Below are 13080 nucleotides of genomic sequence, written 5' to 3'. Positions count from 1 at the left end.
TTACCAGGTCAGCCGTAGCGAAGGACTTCCACTGTGCAGCAACTGTTGTCCTTGCGTTTTCAGTAAAGTTTGATCAGATTGAGCTCGATATATTTTTTATCAATATTAATTTAGTACAAACAGAGCGCATGCAACACTCAGGCTTTTGACAGGTTAAAGGAACAATCCAATTGACGTGAGCCTGGTGAAACGTCGGTTCTGTAAGGGAACAGCTTACCTTGCGACGCCTGGAGGTTCTTTCCAAAGGAAGAGAGGCGGAGGCTCCCAGGTGAGCGGAGGTTCATTGGCAGAGAGGTCAACAGAGGTGAAGGCTCCCCCTGCGCTCAGGGAGGGCTGCTGTGACGGAGCAGCCTCTGTCAGCAGACTCGATCACAACACCCTGCAACACAAAAGAGTTAAGTGAGAACAGGAAGGTAACTGAATGCAAAGCATGTGAGCAGAGAGTAAAGCCAGCGGGAGAGGAGAGAAGGAGTGGTGGAGGAATAGAGCAGCCGAGAGATGCATATCTTGAGGAAGCAATAGTGAAGAGAGATGTGGCAAAGGGAGGGAGGGAGGAGAAAAGGGACAGGAAGGAAAGAGTACATTATGGAGACGAGAAAGACGAAATGAGGAAAGAAAGAGGCAGGTACAAATGGAGGGGAGAGAAAAATATTAATATAAATATTAAAGAAGGAAAGGAGGGGTATGAAGAAAAAAAGAAGAGAGGCATAAAGGCAGGAAGAGAGTGAATCCAAGGAAAGAAAGAAAATGAAGTAAAAGAAGGTTGAAGAAGAAAGCAAGAAGGAAGAGTGGGGTAGGAAGGAAGGGTGTGAGAGGGCGGCTGTCAGTAAGAACAAGGGCAGGGAGGAACACAAAGAATGAAGTAAGCAGGGGACGGAAATAGGAGTAATGGAAAAAGATAAAGGGAATGGAAACCAGAAGGAAGGGTGAGAGGGTGTGGGAAATGAGGTGGGAGGAGAAGAATGGAGGAAAGAAACGAGGGAGGAAAGCAAGGAAGTAAGGAAAGTGAGAAGGGCAAGAGGACGTGTGGCCAGAGGACATAAGAGCGAGTGAAAGACAGGAGGAAGCAAAGGATGAAGGAATGAACACAGACAACAGAAGGGAAGGGGAAGCAGTTGAGGGAAGAGAAAAGGGATGAAAGAAGGTGATAAAGGGGAATAAGACACAAGGAAGGAAGGAGGCAGGGGAGAGATAAGGAAAGAATGAAGGAAGTTAAGACGGCAAAGGAGAAAGACGATATTGGAATGGACGGAGCAACAAGGACAGTACAATAGAAGGATTTGTGGGGAAGGGCTTGTAGGGCTCAAGGACAAGCTAAAAATCTCCCTAGCAAGGGAGAGAGGGAAGGCAGAGAGGGGTATAAGGAAGACATGGAAAAAATCAGTGGTAGGAAGGAACACTGCATTCAAGGGAGGAAACTATGCGACCAACACAAAATGAAGAAAGCAGAGAAGCCAAGGTGAAGGACATCTTGGGCAATCAGAGGTGGGGATGTAAATAAAGCGAGAAGACATAATAGGAGACAGTCTAAAATGCAAATTGTTGCAATCAAAATGAAGTTTTGTTGTAGGAATGGTGTGGTTTGCAGTCTGATGTAGGCACTTGATTTACAGGTGTCTCACATCATGCTTCTAACATTAAACAGCGAGCAGAGGGTGGGATAATGATTTACACGCAGTATGTGACTCAGCGTCAGATTCACACACAGTGCGATCTGTGAGAAATAAGAGCAAGTGGGTCTGTGGTGAGAGAGCCAAGGTGTGCTGTAAATCCCTGCAGTTGCTTTTCCCATCCAGGAACTCAGCAATTGACAGCTGTCGAGGTAGTGTCTGACCTTAATAAGAAAACTTACAAGGGGACTTGAATAGGTCGATGAACCTTTTGACTCGCAATTAAGATGTTCCCACCATAACTCCAGGACATATAGATCAATAATCAATCAGTAACATCAATAATCAATGATAATCAAAAGCATTAGTAATCAATAGGAGTCAGTAATTATCACACACCATGACCTTTCAGTCATGAATAACCACACCTTTAGTAAAAGTTAGAATATGTATTTCCCTATAGTAACAATGCTAATGTCACGTAAATTAATCTTAAAATCAAGCAATAAACATACAGAAACCACACTGGCTGTCCAAAGCGACTAAAGAAACGCAATCTAATCAAAGCTTGGACCACTATACATTCTAAAGTTACTGTGCAAATTAATAATAAGAACAATTGTGCCAACCATATCACATACATTTAGATTCCGCAAAGGAAAGACATCAAACGTTATTCCCTATACCAGACTTTCATGATTAAGGAATCCTTAACTCCCATCAGATTAGCATCAGCATGCTGGGCTTCATGCAAAACAATTTAGTACACAAAAATCTGGAAAACATCTAACTATGGCTCTATCAAAACAGCGCGGTTGGTACCTAGAAAGAAAAAGCAAAACAGTCTTAATAAACACATCAGTAACAATGTAAATCTCCTCAAATCGATCGGCGAGCTAAGATAGTCTTCGTCATCAGGACATCAGTTCGGTCAGCACGGCATCAGGATTCAGCATCAAAGTTCAGAAAACCCAAAGCCTTTAAGCAGTAAAGTTGAGCACGTCTCTTATCAAGACCTTTGGGCCAGAAAGAAAATGTGCAAATGGGCTCTCTTCCATCAGTGTAGTCCAACTAAGTTAGATTTCCTAAAACTACTTCTCAAGTCCCTATTGGTCAAGGGATCGCATGTTCACACTTTGTCCAATAAAACTAAAACATCAAATCTATGATTTCTACTACTGCTCGATGCACATGTTGCTGCTTGGCTTCTCTTGTAATGTCCTCATCATCTGGTACGTCAGGTAACAATATTGTTGCAGCTTGTACTCCAGTCAGTGTCTCCATTGTTCTTCTCCTGAGAAAGTCAGTCTTACACATTATACATTTACATTGTTACATTTAGCAAGAACAGAATCTTTTAACAAAAGTTTCTCACGAGAAAAGACTTTTATCTATGAGCACATTGTCAGTGTAGTGGAAAATTACAGTTTAATTTTTTTAAACGTTTAAGAAATACAGCTTGACATGAGGCCCTGCAAGTAGGCCAAGACCTCCGCTAAGTTAAGGCCTATAATTAATAAAACGAATTCATAATGCATAACCCTCAAAATGATGTATTACTACATTAATCAAACATAAGCTCCACATTTCATATTAATAAGCCATTAAAAAGTATACTTTGTGAATAGTGGCGGCCACTCATCGTGATCACATTTTCAAAAGCGTGCATTATTTTTATCTATATTATTAAATTTTCTATGCAAATTCATTACTCAGAATACATGAATACTCATTAATAATTGTTGTGAATACACCTGCTTCAGCATTATCACATGACCCAAAGGTGCCAGGTGTCAAAGCCTGGTGACCTGTGGGATGTAACTGAAGAAGCCTTCAAATGGACCATAAACTCCTGAGGAGGCATGCTTTGCCACACAGCAGTTTTCTGCACAGCAGTTCGAGCTGGACTGTTTTGATGGGTAAGAAGGTCAAGACTGATTTGCATATGGCTGATTTGCATACAAACTATGGTGGCGTGGTGGACAAAAAAACGATGATTAAACCCAGATTTTTGTGACTGGGGTGAATGTTTGCATCATTCAACATTCCGTCCATCATTTGTCCTTTTTAATTCCGTCACCTTAAGTGGGAAGGGTATGGTCAGTCGTGGGTCCCGTGTTCATTGCGTCACTGGATTCAAGCTAGCTTGGCTGATGAAGGGTAGCACCCTGAAGCTGGTCCCAGGGTGCTTGTTTCTGGTCCAGGGAGGACCTGGCTTGGCAGTTTGGGCTGGACACTGGGGTGGCGAGGTGGGCAAAAAAACAATGGCTTAAACCCAGATCTTTGTGACTGGGGGTGAATGTTTACATTTTTCAGCATTCCGTCATCTGTTCTGTTTGCTTTTGTCGCCCAAACTGGGAAGGGTATGCCTAGATGTGGGACCTGTGCTCACTGGCTCACTGGATTCAAGCTAACCTGACTAACGAAGGGTGATACCGTGAAACTGGTCCCTCGATGCTTGTTTCCAGTCCAGAGATACCTGGCTTGGCACTTCGGCTGGACTGTTTCCCTTGAGAAGAGGGTCTGGACTGATTTGCATATGGCTGGGTCCAAACTGGGGTGATGTGGTGGGCAAAAACCGATGGATTAAACCCAGATCTTTGTGACTGGGGGTGAATGTTTGCATTGTTTAGCATTCAATCAGTCGTCTGTTCTTTTTGCTTTTGACACAGCAGTTTTAAGGTATGGACAGAGTGGACAAGTGCCCAGGGCCCTCTCCTTTCACGGGATCCCCACTAAAGTGATATCTGTTTTGTCGCCTCCAGCTGCCTCCCTGTAACTACCATTACTTCTGACTCAGTCTCTCTACCTAGCTCCACATCACTACTCCCTACATTCCTACCTCTCTTTCTCTTACTCTCTCTTACCCTACCACGTTTCTCCCCACAAATAAACTCATCGCTCCTTAAGACTCTTTCACATTTCTAGCTGGTCTCCATCTGACTTACTCCTCACTTCACCTACTAGTGTTTGTCACAGTTCTCTCTAAAATACACCACTCTCTATCTGGTTGTACTACTGAATATTGACTCCCCCAAAATACTATGGTACAATACATACTTATATGTGGAGTTAGGTATGGAAAATCTAGACTTACCTTCATTTAACATTTTATTAACTCAATATTGTGTCCCAACAATATTGTGGTGTCTCAATTAAGGGTGCACATCTCTCTACCCCATCTATCTCTTAACTTTTCTCTCACATGATAGCCCCTCTGCAACCCTCTTTCTTTAGCTAAGCCCACTGTCTTCACCTCCTTTCCCTGTTTCCATCACAAGTCTAGGCCTCTCAACAACATCAATTCAACTTTCTCTTAGCCTCACCTCTCTATTTACCTCACCACTCTACCTTTCACCATCTCACCATATATTCTCTCTCTACCTCTGTCTCTTCCCTTAGTCTACCTCACCATTGATCCTTACCTTTCTCCCTACCTCAATTCTACCCACCTCACATCTCCCTCACTACCTCATCTCTATCTCCTTTCACTGTCTCCCTACCTAACCTCTCAAGTTACATCACCATCCAAGCTCTACCTCATCTCTCCACTTCCCCATTTTTCTGTCTCTATTCTGCCTACCTCCAATCTCTTGTTGTTTTACTACCTTTTCCCTATCTCCCATTATTTCTTTTGACTATTGTTACTTTGTAAACCTTTGCATTATATTTTGCCTGTGTCAGGCATAATGTATACAACGGGGATGTTCCCCTGTTAAGGGAGACTGAGAAAATGGCACTTAGAAATCTAAGAGATTTCTTTGAGTCATGTTTTCAGCACTTTTAAAGCCTGCTGAGCCCAAAGCTGTTAAGACCTGCTGAGGGAATATCATAGCATCCAGAGGAACCAGGTATCAAGGCATGTGAGAGAGTCTGCGAGGTATACCACACTTATTCCAGACCAATGGTGTCAAGACCTGGAAGGTCGTGGGAGAGATCAAAATAATTCACTGTCATTGTGTCAAAGACTGCTTGATGTGTATCATACCTCTGCCTCCACAGGTGTCAAGGCTTGCAGGGGTATTATCATACACCCACGCCCTTCCTCTTGCCATGGCTAAGTGTGGACAAATTTAAATTATTTCAGTGTAGTTTCAGGAAGTTCATGTTACACTTGCTTCGCAAAATTCATGGAATTACGCCATTTTGCCACTTCTCATAATTATACACTATTTGCTGTAAAAGAAACTACTGCAAATGCATCGAAACAACAGACTGTGAGCGCCAGTGGTTTTATTTTTTAGCATAAGATGAATCTGTGTATCAAAAATTGATGCAAGGATAAATTTCGCTTTAAAATATAGCTTGAAATGACATATTTGCAAATCATGTAATTTAGTGTACATGTGCTTACGTTTTGCATAATTACGCGAAAGCACCCAGTTGACACGGCTTGCAGTTGGCTTATAAAACCCACATAGCTACAGCTGTCTAGGGCTGCTGCTGCCGTATCAAACTCAAATCTCTAGTGTCAAGGCAACAACATGTTGTATGGTCAATGTGTCGATACTCATTAATGCTATTTCATTTTCCCAGATGTCGTTTTCCCATAATTTTATTTTTCAAGCACCATGCAAGACTTGTTCAGCACATACTGCAGTTTCTGTCTGGGTGAGGGTAAGGAGAGAATGGATATTCCCGAGAGGGCATGATTCAGAGCTCTGGAGAAGAGGTGGAATATAATTTGAGTTTCTCAGTGCATGTATCCTTATCTAGGCCTGGGTGAAACTGTATTTATGCGGGAGTAATCAGAGTTAGTTTGGCTTAGTAATCAGAGTAATTTTGGTAATGTTGTAATTTCGTGTTACTCTTGTGGCAAAAAAATTAAAGAAGATGGTGCAATTACACCTGATTGTGCAATTTAGAGTAATTTGGGGGCAACAATGCCTCCCGCAAGATTACAGAACAGGGTACAAGTGGCAGCTGGATGTTTTTGTTCATGGTGTATTGCACTTAGTGGTACTTTTTTAGTGCTAAATGCATCTTCTGGAGCATTATAGGATGAGAGGGTGCATTTTGTTCTAAGAGAATAGTGCTAAGTGCACATTTACATGAGTTACGCCCACCCCCAGCATAAAGGTGTTTAAACTAAATGCTCATCCAAACCCTGGCCTCCTTACAGAGCCCACAGAGCAATGGTCACATATATGTCAATTGGAATAACGATTGTTTCCAAAAGTGAATGAAGCAGGATTATAGCTGTTACATTTTTAACAAAAAAATGGTCTGTGTGCGCATGCGTGATAAAGAGAAAGAAGAAGAACTACGAGGCATGGAGATGGTGGAACTTTAGAAAGATATTTGGGAAGAAAAGACACAGAGGAAAAGATTACAGGGGAAAGTGGTGTGAAGGGGAGACACGAGTGACTGAAATTTCCACGACGCTCCAGTTTCCACACACTTTATTATATTTAATTCACACTCTTTTCGTGTCAGAATTTGTCAGAATCTCGCACTTTCAGATCTGAAACATTTTCACTTCTAATTATTCACAACACTATTCCTGTTACTCATTTATCTGATATTGAATTTAAAAAATCAGTGCTAACAAGCATCAGCACAGCTAGGAGGTCGTATTTGTTTTATGTGTATATGTATGTTATTTTTGTGGCATGTCGGAACGCAGTAGCAGAAAACACACATCGTGGTACCCCGATACTGGTCTGGCAGCAAGCACACTGTGTCAAGTACGGGATTCACGGTAGTGTGTGTGAGACCACACCTCTTGTATTAGTTTCCTAATTACGCCTTTTTGATCTTAGCCATATTACAAACTCCTTAGCCTTTGAATCCCACTTAAAGCATGGCCTTCTCATGCTTCTATGTGTCAAGTTCTACTTAGGCCCGGTGAAATGTTATTTATGTCAGAAAAAATAGCCCATTAGACCATAAAACAGCTACTTTTCATTCCAGCTGAATGTATTATACTATTGTATTTCACGTTTAATCCTGTAATATTCGCTGTTTTTTTCCTGCTGCATTTAATATTCTCCAATTATGTATGATTCATATGGTTACAAATTGACTCATCCTATATATTTTTCTGTTTTCTTCCCTTTTGCTTTCCCTCCTCCTCTTCTTCTGTCCTTTCTTTTCTTTCTTCAAAACGAAGGGCCCGATGTAAGAGCAGATTGCGACTCACAGTTTGCATTTTTTTGTGGGTCGCACATTGCAAGTCGCAATCTGAAATGTACAACAGTGCCAACCACACAATTTATGATTCCCAATGGGGTCGCAAATGACCTACCGGATCAATATTCATGATGTAGGTTGCAATTTGCGACCTCATCGAGAATGGCCGCACTCACAGGGATGGTGGCCAGCTGGGGACAGCAGACCAACATGTCTGTGACTGCTTTCGAATAAAGCAGTTTTATTTAAAAGCAGACAGTTTTCCTAAAATTAAAACGGGATGCATTTCAAACACAAAAATGAAAAGTTTTCTTTTCATTTTTTCAGATTAGGCAGTGGTCCGTGGGACCACTACCTGCTCTGAAAAAATATTTTCGCTCCCATTCACAAAAGAGAAGGAATCCTGTGAGGACCCCTTACTGACGGTGAATGGATTACCATTAATTTAAATTGGTGGTAACTGTGATTGTTTTGAGACCGCAATTGCGGTCACTAAATAATCATACATGCCATTGTGACTCGCAATTAGGAAGGGACACCCTTGGAAAGCCCCTTCCTAATTGCAAGTCACAATCTCTGTTTTGCGAGTCGGTATTTGCATGCCAGCTCGCAAAATAGGGACGGTACATTGGAAAAGGCCATTTTGCGGTCATTCGCCTTTTGCGACCATTAAATCGCACCCTACAATGGGCTCTAACTTTCTTAGATTTTCGATCGCTCTCCTCCACTCACTCTTACGTTTTGTGATTTGCATAATTGGTAGCTGTGTTTAATTTTTAAGAGCAATTCGTGTGTATGTTGCAATGCTGTGTTATACCTATTATTGTTTTCCAAATAAAATCTTTAGTTGAAGAAAGACCATAAAATAGGCCCACAAAATGTTGAAAACCAGTCCCACACACTGACCTGTCAGACCTGCCCATTAGGCGCTTCCTCATTGCCCTGTTGGTCAGTCCGACACTGCCCTGGATTCACAGGTGCAAAGCACTGCTGGTGAGAGCCAGGGCACCATCATCCCAACCCCACTAATGCCGGGGGTCACACCAGCCTGGCACAGCTGAAGAGACACGGTGTGTCCTCACGCCAAATAGGATGCCTGTCGGATAAGATAAGGCCAGCTTCGCATGTTTACTTATCTCAATGACCTTCCCCACCCATCCTCCCCCTGAAAATATTAATACTGGGCTAACTCGCGAACCTCTGACAAATTCTGACAAAATGCAAAGTATTTAGTAAGCGCCTCCGCGTCTGTAAAGGGGTGTTGCTAACATCACCCAATTCAATGGCACCCATTTTATTGACCTTTTTGATAAAAAACTGAGGCAGACTAGGCTCGGTGGGGGTTCGAACCTACAGGTTACACACAGTTATTTGCAGAACTCAGCCTCCTGAGCTATGCACTGCCTGCCCCTAAACATGTTTTTCTGAAACTGCATCTTTCCAAAGTATTTCAATACACACCAAGTGAAGTAATTAACTGCTCGCTTCTGGGCATGTGCCATAGGCGCACCAGGTTTCAAAAGTATAATTTCATGTAGGCAGGGGATTGAAAATATGAAAAGGCCACACGTCCCACATAGTTAGCACTGGAGAGGCCGGCCTGGAAGTCAGAAATGTGGTTATATGATTAAGGATACATTTTATTTCTCCAATGTTTCTACATACTTCTTTTCTCTAGAGGCGTGTTGGATAGGGTGACCAGATATAAACCCCAAAACCGAGACATTTCAGTGAAATGGAAAAAGGACTGCGCGTTTCCATCAGCCGCGGGGCACAGAATGACAGTGTACACATCAAGCTAGAAGAAATCACGGGGCACTGGGAAAATAAGTAAAGTACACATTTTACATCAAATATCAAAACCTCTTAATTAAATTGCTTTATGAGAAGAGCTGGTAACTAGTCCTGCTTTGGAACATGTCTCCTGTTTTCAGTCCACCCTCTCTGAAAACATGAGCCATGAGCCAAATTTGCTTAAGTCTGCTTGGACATCAGCCGAAAAACTGGGACTGTCCCGATGGTGCTGTTATTTCCCAAGGGCGCTGTACCTCAAAAGGACCGCTGGGGCAGAGTCAATTGCAAATCTTGGAAATCTCCACTTATACACTGCGGTAATTCTGAAGGTCACTACCGTTGTGCAGCCGTACTGAACCAAGCGTCGGAAGGGAGACGATTCCCGCGTTGAATGTATGCGCACGCGCGTATAGCGCCAAACAGGGCGTCACAAGACAGCTTCTAAGTTCCTCAGGGGGTCGCCGGAGGCGATGGCACATGCCTCGGTGCCTGGAATAGCTAGGGCCTGAAGGTGCAGGAAACGCCGAGAGCAGCACCTCAGGGCACCGACCCTCCCACATCACCAGACCAAGGACATGTAGCTATCTTTTCCCTATAGTTTTTTCATACAACCTTTCTTAACCATAGCACATAAAGGAGACTGGGCGGGCAGTGAAAGCTGCTAGTAAGCCAGTTTCCTGGAGAGAGAAGCTGATATGATCAGGTCCTTTTAGCAGTGTATCTTTCTTGCATTAGCTCTTGGCCGCCTGGAGCATTGTTAAAATTCTGCCGCTTGCTCATTGGGTTGCTTGCTTGCCTATGTCAGCCCACGTATCCTGATTTAATGGTGTGGTGTTTAACCCACTCAGGGAAAGATTTTGTTTTCACAATGACTGAATGCATCAGTGGCGTAACGAAACTGGAACCCCTAACCCCCTGCACAGAACATGGAGCCCCACACTCCGACCCACACAGGACAGGTGCTGTGCTGAGGTAACGCCATGGAGCTTGGGGGGCTTTGTTACACCCCTGGATGTCAGGTCAACAGCTGGCAGGTTTCTACGGCATTTGGGAGTGAATGCCTTTCCTCTTTTCTACCGCATGTCCATCCTGGTGTTTTCCTGTCCCATTCATCGTATCCCACAGCCCCCACACACTCTCTTTCTTTCCCCATGCATCATTGCTCTCCTTCTTGCTCTGTGTGTGGCCTCATGACTGGAGGCTCCACATCAGTGCTCTCCCACCCGTCCCTGCTTGCCCCATGTCCAGACTCCATGTTGGAGCCTAGACACACCAAGTATGGGTTCCTGTCACCTGCCAGCCACCGCCAACCGCTTGCTGGTATTAGCTTTGCCAGTGCTTGTTTGCTGTAAGTTTAGGTCTGTACAGTATGTTTAAATAAGGCAGTTATGCCATCTAGATGCAACATAACACTATTTTGGGATGGTACAACAATAATAAAGCATATAAAACACCATTTAAAGATGGTCACCTGATGCCAGGTATGAGGCAGTGGACTTCTCAACACACCGCAGCGAGGAAGCTTTTCAGGCTAAGATCAATCCTGGGTTCAGAGAGTTTACATTTTTGGGATTCAGGCAGTACTGTGCATAGGTCTTCTGTCATAGCACAGGCAGGGGCATAACACGGGCCCTGAAGCTTCTGCTATGCAGCGGGAGGGGGCAACCCTTCAAGAGGGGCTTCATTTAGCACAATGCCAATGAATATCTGTGAAATATAGGAGACACAGGAAGAGGGGGACCTCACTACGTATTGCGGGGGAAGGGCATTATTTCATATTATGCTAATATGCACAGGTATATCTGGCTGCAAATGAATGCTGGTGTGGAAGGATTGGCTTGGATCAAAGCCTGACTTGATACCTTGGGTCTCGTCAGTTCCATGATTTTGATTGCAGGGATTTGATGAAAAATTCACAGTAAAGTTGCTGTTTCTTCAGGTCTAGTTCCAGTAATAGTTTACAGCTTAAAACATTTTTGACTAATATATCCCCGCCTATAGTGCACCAGATGTGTACTTCTGGTGCTGGGAACCTCTTCATCAACAGTTGTCTTACAAAACAGGTAACATTGTTTTGTAGCAAAAATAAAACATGCCCTTTAAACAGATCACACATTACTGGGCATATTCACTAAACCCCAGAAAAAAAACACAGGAACTCACCAAACGTGTCACATGGAATATTTACCAGCCCATTATTCAACTTCCACAAAATTAATTTTTCTTACTTACCAAGTTTCTGAAATTTTCAGATTCACCCTTATAATTTCCATCTTGGCTAATGATCTGATATTCTTTATGCTCTTCCTGCACATGTTCTGCAACATATTCAATCTGTGCTAATTTATGCAAATTGCCTTCTTTTCCAACTTCTTCCCACTGCTCACATCTCTTCTGCTTTTGCATCTCCCTGATGTCCCTACTTTCCTTCTCATCTTGATTGCTGTTTGAGTATTATCTTTAAATACTCTCAGAGGTCAGCATCACTATCCTGTTTTCCAGTTTTTCACCCAATACTGTCAAACCAACCAGTAGTGGGTACAATTCCAGAAAAACGATACTCCAACCTTGTCGCAACCTGTGTTGTGGCCACTTCTCTGCACACCACCAACCATCTCAAAACAGACCATGAGCCCCTGCTGCATCTGAAAAATCTGTACTTGCCACACTGCTTTCTTCAAGAAACATCTTAGAAAGTCTATTAAACCTGTCTAAGAAGGTCTTACAAATACAAAGTTCAGCCTTCACTGCCAAAGAAATCCTCTCTGAGGCAACACAGCACTTGATATTGCCATGCCTAGGCGTCTGCAGAAAGTCCGACTCCCTCTCACCACCCTGCATGCACAATTCAAGAAACCAAATAACTTCTGTACCATTCGCAAGTCAACCCTCCATTCCCTGACTGTTTAATAAACTGCACCTTAGGTGAGGCAATGGTGCCACCATCAAATCAGTATCCAGTTCAATGCCTAGGAATCAGTTCAATGTTTCTCCATAGTAAGCTGGAGAAAATTTTTATTACACTGATAATATGCATATATGAAATTGCCTAACACTACGTCATGAACTCTTCACCCACAGGAGACTAGTTTGCTCAGACATTATCTTGCTCATGCATTAACCAATGTCTCGCCTGTTATCTTTTGTGACTTTTTGTACACAGAGCATCAAATCAGTATCCAGTTCAATGCCTAGGAATCAGTCCAATGCTACTCCATAGTAAGCTGGAAAAAAATGTAATTACACTGATAATATGCACATATGAAATTTCCTTACACTACTTCATGAACTTTTCACCCACAGGAGACTTGTTTGCTCAGACATTATCTTACTCATGCATTAACCAATGTCTCGCCTGGTATCTTTTGTGACTTTTTGTACACAGAGCATCAAATCAGTATCCAGTTCAATGCCTAGGAATCAGTTCAATGTGACTCCATAGTAATCTGGAGAAAAATGTAATTACACTGATAATATGCATATATGACATTTCCTTACACTACTTCATGAACTTTTCACCCACAGGAGACTTGTTTGCTCAGAC

The 13080-nt window shown here is 42.9% G+C and overlaps 1 protein-coding gene across 15 annotated transcripts in view; it reads right to left on the bottom strand.

Moving 5' to 3' along the window:
• The window catches only part of LINGO1 (leucine rich repeat and Ig domain containing 1), a 3157620-nt gene that overhangs the window by 1407104 nt on the left and 1737436 nt on the right, over nt 1–13080 (bottom strand). For all 15 annotated transcript variants that reach the window (XM_069222181.1, XM_069222179.1, XM_069222184.1 and 12 more), the window contains one exon: nt 218–379. The gene's annotated coding sequence lies outside the window, so the exon portion shown is untranslated. The remainder of the gene's footprint in view (nt 1–217; nt 380–13080) is intronic.

This window comes from Pleurodeles waltl, chromosome 3_1, assembly GCF_031143425.1.
Source record: "Pleurodeles waltl isolate 20211129_DDA chromosome 3_1, aPleWal1.hap1.20221129, whole genome shotgun sequence".
Classification (NCBI taxonomy): domain Eukaryota; kingdom Metazoa; phylum Chordata; class Amphibia; order Caudata; family Salamandridae; genus Pleurodeles; species Pleurodeles waltl.
This window is presented reverse-complemented; position numbering and strand designations above follow the sequence as displayed.